The sequence below is a fragment of the Misgurnus anguillicaudatus genome, chromosome 21 (genome assembly GCF_027580225.2).
Source record: "Misgurnus anguillicaudatus chromosome 21, ASM2758022v2, whole genome shotgun sequence".
NCBI classification, from domain to species: Eukaryota; Metazoa; Chordata; class Actinopteri; order Cypriniformes; family Cobitidae; genus Misgurnus; species Misgurnus anguillicaudatus.
Window position 1 is genome coordinate 24,817,579 of NC_073357.2, and position 11,209 is coordinate 24,828,787.

General features: G+C 35.7%; 1 long non-coding RNA gene across 1 annotated transcript; it reads left to right on the forward strand.

Annotated features, from left to right (window-relative positions):
• The first annotated feature begins 233 nt into the window (after positions 1 to 233).
• Positions 234 to 10,768, forward strand: LOC129439752 (uncharacterized). The gene is made up of 3 exons (XR_008642907.2): positions 234 to 413; positions 8,722 to 8,817; positions 10,425 to 10,768. It is a non-coding gene; the product is annotated as an uncharacterized lncRNA (long non-coding RNA).
• The last annotated feature ends 441 nt before the right edge of the window (positions 10,769 to 11,209 follow it).

An 11,209-nucleotide genomic window follows, 5' to 3' on the forward strand; every position in this document is an offset into this window, starting at 1 on the left:
AGGTACTAAAATAAATTTTAGGAGAACTTTAAGAAGCTTATAGTTGTTTAACGGAAAAAAACCAACTACACGTAAAATTCCTTCATAGTTTAGTAAACTGTCCCTGTATAGCGAGAATGTTTTCACAATATTTTCTGGAGAGTTGCCAGTACAAAGCTACCGCGTAAAAGAGGAGGAGGAGGAGGGTGAGAAAGAGGAGGAGGGCGTGCTTCTCAGATAAGCTATTTAAAGCTGAACGTCCCGTGCGCTCAGACCTGAAGCTTTCCATGCTGTCATAGCTGAACTGTATACATACTGTAGGCTACCTATCGTCAGTGAACTGTCAGTGTGAAGATCTCAATCATCGCAAGTCAGTTTGAATAAGAACTTTCTGCACATACAGCCAGAATACGCGTGCGTTAGGAAAACGACTGGTGAGTTTACTGACAAATGGATTATGTATTGTTTATAATATTTATTATGCATTTATATAGCCTATTATGTTTATTTTAAATTTATAATATATTCGATTTAATCCATTGCGTTAAAATATATTTTAAAGGGCAATTTAAATCTAAGTAGGCTGTATGTTCGCTGTTGTACAGTGTAGGTTGTTAAACACTGCAAGTGTGTCAAAGTGGGAGTGTCTCATAACACATATTCAAGTCAAACTTTGCTCCTGGGAATAAGATTTCCTAATAAAAACACTGCTGAGTGTCACTGTGAATAAATGCTGTAATTAAACCGAAACATCTCTGCTAGTATCTCAGTATTGTTTAGACAGCATTAAATATTTGATGAACTCGATTAAATTTGCATTCAGCTCGCATACTTGTGAACTTTAAAGTAAAAACATTGAAGGTTTTATTCAGCCCAGGAGTTTCTCTCTCTTTTTTGCATTAGAGATTTACTCTTCCCCTGCCTGAACTCTCGCTGATCTCTTGAGATTTTATGTAACGTACTTTTCCACCAATGATGCAGTCCAGGCCACAAATAGCTTTGAAGTCTGCACGGAGAATTACAAGTGGATTTGTAAACATCCTTTCATACTCAATAATTTATATTCATTCGCCTGTACTGTATAAAAGAACCCACAGTCGCCCCTCTACCAGAGCGCGTCACGTACTGCACATACGCAACGCGAGTCAATGGACAGAGCGCGCGCGAGCGCAAACAGCTTGATGATGAAGGGCTTGTGGGAGGGGCAGTGAAAATACTGATTAATTGGCTGTTCTCTATACAGTAGTACATTACGATTAAATCGCAGCAGGAACTCATGCTGTGCTGCCGTGGCGGGTATTGGCTTATAGCCTTAGCAAACATTCTTCAACAGTGTTGATGTTTTGATAAGTCATTTCTGGAATTCTTGAACAGCATATGACTGTGTGAAGTAAATCAATGAGAGACAGGATTGTGACAGCTTTTGCTTTTCTCTGAAGCTTGTGCTACTGAATGCGTGACAGAGACTTAAAGGGATAGTTCACCCAAAAATAAAAATTCTGTCATCATCAGTCACTCTCATGTTGTTACAAACCTGTATACATTTCTTTGTTCTGATAACCACAAAGGAAGAAATTTCGAGGAATGTTTGTAACCAAACTTAGTGAGCCCCATTCACTTTTATAGTAGAATAAATGAATACTATGGAAGTGAATGGGGCCTCTGATCGGTTTAGTTACAAACATACCTCAAAATATCTTCCTTCGTGTTCATCAGAACAAAGAAAATTATGACAGAATTTTCATTTTTGGGTGAACTATCCCTTTAATCCCAGAAAAGTGAGAGGAGATAATTAAGCAATATCGCTCGAGTAGGAGTGCGATACAGCTCTACATCATCACGGCTGTGACTAGGCCAGAGGCACGAGGCCGCAGGCCGAGTGCCGGAGGCAATCACAGCCGTGATGATATAGAGCTATATCACACGACTCCGAGAGCGATATTGCTTTTATACAACAGTTCGACGGCACACGTTTGAAAAACGAAAACTAGAAAACAACAACGGAGTTATTTTAAAAACCTCTTTGTTTGAGAACTACTTCTTCCGCCACGGATTTGAGGGCGGCCAGAATGACAGGTAAAACTTTCGGCTGCTTTGAAACTCATAACAACTCAATGGACGGAAAAGCCGTTACTTTATATTACCGTTTCTTGGTCACAAAGTGTAGTTTTAAGATTAGTTCAGTCGAGAATGTATATGTATTATATTTAAATCTGCAGTCGATTAGTAAAGATAGCGCCTGTTTGAACGTTTGCTTAGTGAGATTCGGTACGAATGAGAACCAAAGCATGAGCGGACATCAGTGTTCACTCGCCCCGCTGACCACCGCCCTCTCTGGGCTACATTTCTGACAGAGATACCCCGGCTCTCATGTTGGCCTTGTTTGTTTATGATCGTCAAAATGAGATCAAATCAGCAGTATTTGGTGTCATGATCAAACTATTACTTGTTTTTTAATTCATATTTAGTGTCTTTTGTGTTGTTATTGTTTTGGCGCGAGGTAAAAGTTAATAAAACTATTTGTATAACGTTACTATTGCTTTCTCATTTATTCTTAACGTGATACGAGCACTCGATTATTATTATTAAACTTTGTTCTTGTCAGTACTATATAAAACTGTTTTTTATAAGTGTCAGAGATATGTTTTTGCATGCTGCTTATAAATATACCAGTGGCGATATCTCATAACATGTTTTAATAGTCAGGTCACGATAAAGTAAATGATCAATGTCCACATTTAAAAGCTGCGGTGCTTACCTGCTGTTTCACGGTGTTTTCGCGTTCTGATAAGAAATATAGCTCCAGGAAAAAAACGAGTGTTTATATTCCTCTTTCCAAGTGTTAATAATCCACACGATGTGACAAGACATTTCTCCCATTAACTGTAACGTAACATCCAAGAGCGCCGATCTTTGACTAATAACTTCAGATTGGGGATTCAGACTGATTTATGAGCTAGTAAACTAATGAGATACACGGAGAGTGATTCAAACAGCGCGTATGTGTTTTTCCATTCAGAGATGAGCCTGCTTAGGACCTCCATTCACTAGGTGGCGGAATAATACTAAAGGTGAAGCGGCTACAGTGCTGTTATCAGCACAATATCGCATAGGTCTTAGCCAATCAGATTCGAGAACCAGAAAGAACTGTTGTATAAAATGGAATAAATTACACTATACTCTGCTGTTATTTTGAAGCCTTCTATGCTTTGTTTACAACACTTGTGAACATGTAAACCGATCTCTTAGTCTGTTTAGTAAATCATATTGAAAGAGTAATCATGTTTGGTCTGCAGATTAAAGACCTTATAAGGATGTTTCTCTCTCTCTCTCTCTCTCTCTCTCTCTCTCTGTGTGTGTGTGTGTGTGTGTGTGTGTGTGTGTGTGTGTGTGTGTGTGTGTGTGTGTGTGTGTGTGTGTGTGTGTGTGTGTGTGTGTGTAAAACGCCTGTTTTGTAATATATTTATAAATATGTGGCCAAAAACAGTTCTAAATAGTATAGCCTATGTTATGTCTAAGTTTCAAAAACCTTTTTAAAGGTGTACTCTCAGAAAAAAAATGAACAAAAGTTCACTTGGACTGTACCCTTAAAAGGCTCCTAATATGTACCATTCTAGTACAGATGTGTACCTTTGAGATATCAGTTTATCGGTACATTTGGGCAGAGGTGTATAATACTTAAGTGTTTTAGTTACATTTTCCAAGCATCTATGCTTTATCAGAGTGTGTTTCTTGGGAAAAAATTAACTTTTCTTTACTAAAAAATGTTCACTACATTCTAAAGCATAAAATCCTACTGTGTATTCATTATATATTGCATATTAAAATTGATTTAATGCCTAGTTACATAAAAATTGTGTACTTTTACTTTCTTGAGTAAAAGTACGAAAAACATTTTTACTTAAGTAAAAGTACAAAAAATTACTAGATATTTAATGTACTTAAATATTAAATATAAACCAAAAACTTGAAATAATGAAATGTAGTGGAGTAAAAATTATGATAATATGTTTTGGAATGTTTGTTTTCCAAAGAAAAACACTAATATAATAAGAATAATTGAAAATTTACTTTTATGTAGAAAGTAAAAATACTTAAGTACTATACAACTCTACATTTGGGATACCAATATCCAACCCAGTGACAACTTTGTACCTTCTTGTACCTTTGTTTGAGTGTAACATCAAAAGAAAGAAGAAAGAAAAGATCTGTTTCTTGACTTCAAATCTCTTTCATTTCTCTTTACTTGTGTTTTTCTCCGCCATGAGATATGTTTTGGGCTTTGTTACATACAAATTTTGCCAGAGACTAAGCACTTGAGGGAATTTATTCAGAACCCTTTTAGCCCTTCCATATGTTTATTTAGAGTTCTAAGAGAAATATTTTGCACATAAATGGGGATGTTTTCAAAAAATCAAATCTACTAAAAGATCGGTAACAATCCTTTGCCCAAAAACAGCAAGAATTCTTCTCTTGAGTACACTTGTGCATTTTTAACGTCTCAAGCTTTTGGAGAGCTAAGGCCAGTGGTTGCAGAACTCCTTGTTTTTCATCATGCTGCATTTAGTTTTTCATGACTTGGAAATCTAAAACTGCACTGGAAATATGTATATTTGTGTGGGGATTTAGTGCTACCAAGAGAAATGTAAAAAATCTTCTTTGGCTTCTCAACTTAAGTACTGGAAAAGATTTTGGAGAAAATCCCTGAACACAGTGTTCTCCACACTTGATCAATGACAACCATTTGAATCTGTTCGTAATAGAGTTTGTTTTTATATACAGTATAGACATATAGTGATAATTGGACCTGGAATCTGTGAATGTAAAATAAGACACTTTCCCATTTATTTACATGCATTAATTTGATAGGTCAATAACATGACATGCATTTTTTTGTGTCCGGGAGCATTATTTACTATAAAAATAACTTGAAACATTATAAACCTATTTAATTTAAATATTTTTTCAGTATTTTTAAAAATAAATATAATTAATTGTTTGGTATCTCAAACTTGTAAAATAGCAGGCAGGGCCAGTGGCGGACTGGCCATCTGGAGCACTGGGAGTTACAGGTGTTACTTTGTTTTATGTTATGTTATGGCTAGTAAGATGCCATTGGCAATTAGTTCAACTGCATAATTTCATAATAAATGTGACTTTCTTAGAGGTTTAAGTAGCATTTATGTTTCTGAATGATGGTGTTTAAAAATAGCCTGTGCACCAATGATCCAGTATGCTATGTTGGGAACAGGGTGTGGTGAGAAAGTCCAGTGCAAATTTTTAGTCCCAGTCTGCCCAGTCCCAGTTTTTTTCAACTGTTAAAATTGGTGTTTAAATGAGTAAAAATTCAAAATAAGATACTTTTTGGATTATTTTATGTTTCGAAACCTTTGAATATCAGTATTGATGGGATGTTAGGATAAGTGAAAAACTTTTGTCCAACAATTTGAATGTTCTGAAAAGTATAGTACAACTGCAATCATAGGCCGTTTATTAAGAAGTTAACAACAGTAAACATAATACTCTATCATCCAGTGAAACAAGGTGGTCTTCATGGCTGAGTGAAAAGTTTGAATATTTCTTTCAAATACTGAAAAATAGCTACTTCAATAATGGGTGGCTATAGTGCCAGTGGCGGCCGGTGACTTCTTTATTCGAGGGCGCACGATGCGAAGTTCGTCAACTATGTGTTCTGTGCGTTGAGTGAACCTGCATCACGTGTCTTGTCAAAGTGGGTGCCTGTTGCGGGCGCGTCTTAAGGGTTTGTGATAACAAAGACGCTCATGTTTGCCAGATACTTGCATAATCTCATGCGTAATCAGAGTTTACTGTTAAGTGAGTGCCTTGCGTGTGTTTTGTAAATGTGAGCGTCTCTTTTGTCAGGAACAGTTTTGACGCGTGTGCAGCAGCCACTTGTTTTGACAAAACACGTGATGCACATGGTTCACATGACGCAACGAACACATATTGAAAACACGAGCACCACACATGACACTCCGAACACATATTTTGAATTTGCGCCCCTCGGAGGAGCAGTCCCGAACCACCACTGGCTAGTACACTTTCTGTGTCAGGTGGTGCAACCAATGTAAAACTAGAAAAAATTATATTTTATGAAACACATATTAATTGTATTTAAAAGTATACTTATCTAAGCATCCAAGTAAGAATGTAAATTCATTGCAGAGGTCAGGTGGTGCAACCAGTCAAAGGGTGCAACTGAATGTCTCTAAGAAATAAAAAACATTAAACTAAATAATTTTAGTATAAGATAATAATGTAGCTAAAAATGTTAATAGGTTGTCCGTGATTCTTATTATACTACTAAATATGTCATTGTTAATTATAGTTTTTTTATAGTTCTTAAATGTCAGTTTTATGGTAATTTTTTTTACACTTTCAAACTATTTTTAGAATTATAAATTTAAATGCCACTATCAAACAAACAAACAATCACCATGACACAGGGAGCGCAATAAACATATCTGGCAAATAAACAATTATTTGTTGCACCACCTGACATTTTTTTAATGGGATATCAAAGATATTGTAAAAAAATTATTAAAATGTACTAAATGTTGTTCAATAAACAAAACTTTCCTGACTCAAAAACATTTTTAGGAGCTTGTTTTGTAATTGACCCAGATTTTTATTTAATGTAACGCAGAGTGCATATTGGACAGAACACATGCTGGGTAAAAAATGGCCCCATGCTGGATTTTGTTATATGCAACCATGAATTATAATAACCCGACAATTGGGTTAAAACAACCCAGCATTGTGTCAATTTTAACCCACGGGGTGTTCTGTCCAATATTTATATTAGGGGTCAAAAATAACCCAGCCATTTTTAGAGTGTGTGTTCTCCAAAAATTGAACCTTTGACCTTGGTGTTCTTAGCATCATGTTCTACCCGTTGAGCTGCTGAAAGACAATTATTATAAGTTTGACGCTTTAAATAACCATGAGTGATACAAAGTGCTGCAACTCAAATCGTGATCATAACTAAAGCATGTGAATGAATGCAAGGAGATCTATTTGACATTATTTTCCCCGCAAAACAAGGAGCTCTCACATCTCCAATGTATTTAATTCAACATCATTTATTTCTCAAAGTTAATCAGTTCAATCAAGGGTTATTTTGCTTTCAAATGTAAGAAAACATGCTGCTTTCAACTTGATTTTGTCTTCAGGCATATACTTAGGCATTGAGAGTTTACCACAGAGCTAAACAGGTGGGAACAGAAAGTTGTGTAAAAATGAAAAAAAAAAAACATTTTATGGCATGTGCTGACATGGTTTTGTGACACAACACGCACAGAGTTTATTATGTGTGGTGAAAAATGTGGGTGTAAGGTGAACTTAGTAGAAAATATGGCATGACATTTTATCATTGATACTTATGACTTGAATACATTTGATCTTATTACCAATTATGGCCTACTCCTGTAGATATTTAACTTTGTGTTGTTTGTGTTCATATGCACCTCCCAAGTCTTATCATCATTTGATTGCACAAAATTTCCAAGATATACATGCAGGTGTACCACTAAAGTGCCTTATTGCATTGGTTTCTGACAGATTGGATTTATAAAGCATATAGCAGGTGGAAATGGGGAAAGGCAAGACTACTCTGCTTTGCTTTTGACCCTCTCTGATGAATTTAGTTGTTTCCAGTTTAACTCTTATATTAGTCAGTATAATATTTGCAAATCATCAGTAGTAATGTGAACTTGAGTTTAGAAATGGATCATAATACAATTGCCCTACTGAAAAAACAACTAAAACCAGTATAAGCAAGGGGGCTGGTTTTAGCTGGTTTTCCAGCCTGATTTAAGCAGGTGTAGCAAGCAGTAGATATGCTTTGATCACTTTTTAAGATAGTCAAACTGGACTTTGGTTATGGCTGAAGACTAGCTGACTCACTGACTTGATCAGCTTTGCCATGTTGGAAGTACCATCTTAAACCAGCCAACGCCAGCTAAAACCTGCACACCAGTTTTAGCTGTTTTGTTTTTACAAAAATTGTTGAACAATGTAAAAATAAAATGCAAATGTTAAAATGCAAATGTATTTAAACAGTGACACGTCGCCTACACTGACAACAGGGCTAAACCAAGAAGTGGCTAACTGAGTTTACCTGCCGTGTAATAGCAATTAAAGGGGGTCCCCAGTGTTTCTATCAACCTAGAAAATGTGTAAAAGAAAAACACAGTATCTTAGTTTTGGTAAACCATTCTCTGCAAGCATGTGAAAAAATAGGTAATTGAAATTTAGCTCCCCTTATGATGTCAGAAGGGGATAATACTGCCCCTTAATCTGCACTATCCAATCACGACACCAACCATTTAATGCAGAGATCAGCTCATTTGCATTTTAAAGGACACACCCAAAACGCCACATTTTTGCTCACACTTACAAAGTGGCGATTTTAACAATTATCTATATGTTATTTTGAGCTAGTACTTTTACTCTGGGTACACCAAAGATTTATTTTACATCTCAAAAAAGTCTTGTGAAATGTCCTCTTTCAGATGTACTGGAAGTCTCAGTGTAGTCTCTATGGGATTAGCAGAGCAAAGAGATGTGTAGCCTACTTTAACCCAAACAATTATTGAACGCGTCATCAATGAAATTAAGATTAGACAGAACTTCGCTGACATTTCTTCTGATAAATCAGTGTTACGAAAATTTTTTATAAATATAGTGAGTTTGCTGACAGGTCTTTGTTTTGTCCTTTAGCGCCCTCTGCTGATATGGGTGTGAAAATGCTTCAGTGCTTCCCATTCTACAGACGCTTCAGGGAAAGGTGCAAAAAACAATGCCCTCCAGAGACAGGTAACACATTTTCAATGTTCACAGACAATGTTCTTTAACCCTTGTGCATTGTTCAAATTCACTACCCTTTTGTGTTGTTCGTGTACAAAAAAGCCACTAAATTAAACGGCTGTAAAAATGCATCAGATTAATATTTCTTTCAAATTGTTTGCATGAATCTGATAATCAACTTTAGTACTGATCAAAACGACCAAATGTTTAAAAAAAAAAAACCATGATTTTAAAATGACTAATTTTCAATGTAAAAAGTGATTGTGGACTGGATTTTTATCACCTTTTTCACTTGGGCATGTCAAAGATTAGTAAAACATTGGCTTTGATGCATTTTTAGTTTTGTGCAGCATACTGACTGTATGTCCCCAACAACACATAAGGGTTAAACCAAAAAGACACTTAATAATCTTAATCAAGTCAAACGATGAAATTAGGTGACATCACAATTCACAGCAATTTCTTGCAGTTTTATATGCTTTCCATACGGCAAAAATACATTTTTGTGGAAAAAAGTTTTAAATATATGCTAAATATATTTTTAAATTTGAAAATATATGTTGATATGGTTAAAACTCAACCTATTTAAAAAAAAAAATTAAGGGCAAGCAAATATATTTCTTATTTTACAACCCATATGGCAAGAAATGTATTCTTGGCTAAAATATATTTTGCAATATAACTGTATCAAGTATATTTTTGAACTTGACAATATATATAATTTTAACCTTTACAAGCCTGTTATGTTTAATGTAAGGTTTTCTTTCAATGCGATATATATATATTTCAAAATATACAAAATATGAATAAAAATATATATATATTTCCAAAATATATTTCAGCAAATATATGTTTTTGGACATTTAAAAAAAAAGATATTTTGCCGGACAGGCGGTTTCCCGTACAGGTTTTTTAATGAATCCAGGGCTAGGCCTTAAATATATTAGAACATTCAAGAAGTTTTTACAAACATAGCTTACAAAAAAAAAAAAAAACATACTGGTGTGCATCTTGATGTTAAACAATGGCACTGATATATGTTAAGATATGTCAGTACAAGATGTTTTTAAATTAAAGGTGGGGTGCGTGATTTTTGAAAAAAGTCGGGCCGACTACCAAAACACACTTGTAGCCAATCAGCAGTAAGGGGCTACTAACCGACATCGTTGCCTGTAAAAATATTAGAAACATGTATCTTTTGCGTATGTGTGCGGCGGGTCTATCAAATGAAGGTCCAGATTCTATTGGGGTAGGGTCGTTTTTGTTTAGGTGATTTCAAATGTAATATTGGCTTTTAGAGATCATGCACCCTGCCTTTAAAGCAGCTCAAACATGAATTTTTTATAGTTTGGTACTAGAATAAACCCTGTCCGGGAAACCGCCCAATAAAGTCCACACTAAACATTATTCCACAGATATATTGAAGTTAACTGCGATGAAGATCAAAAATTATTTAAAGTGGTGAAATAGTGACTTGACATGAAGTGTACACATTTTCTTAGACAATCACATTATAGCAAAACATAATATCTAGATATTAAAAAGGTCATGGATGGTTTTAACATCGTAACATTTTATTTTTAAAACACATTTCCATTGCTCTATTTCTTTCACAGTAGAAAGAGAAGTTGTGAAACCACGGTTGTTATCCACTACCTCCTGGGGCAGCGAAGGGGACAGCGGCAGCAGTTTGTGTCCACAGGCCTATTTTTCCACCAAGGCCCGACTCTCTCTCCGACACCAGCTGGACAGCAACATCAATGCAGTGGATGCCACGTACTAACTTTGTCTTCCAAGTGGTCTGTTGAGAATCCTTGAAAGTAAACTTCTGCCTTTCAGTCCCAATACAGTTTACATCCCTTTTGAGATTGAGGGGAACTGGAGGATGAGGCGTTGAGAGGATGGAACATGCAGCATGAGAGCTATTCGCATGCGTGCCGTCACCTCTATTGAGCGTGCTCACGGGGACACACAATGTGAGCTATACACTGTAGCGATGTGAAGATCAGTGTTTAGAGCCCTCTAACATAATGATACAGCTATGTGTAAAATGATATAAGGGGAAATGCGTGAGTGATGTTTACATGACTACCAACAAGTGCTTTCTGTAGCGTGAGAACAAGATCAAATGCAGCTGGATCAGATCGATCATGGGTTTGATAATTGATCATAAATTTAGTGTACACTATAAGAGCGAGTGACTGTTTTCCTTTCACATAAAAGTAAATTTTACTTTGTGTACTAGTGCCATTTACCCTACAAGCTGTACCAAGGTTTGTCAATATGTGAGAACTTTAATCTCATTTATAGATCTGAAAGCATTTGCCCAAGAAGGGTTTACAACTGTTTCATGGGCTCTGTGAAGTTTAAGCCTTACTAACTAATGCATTAATATGCACAA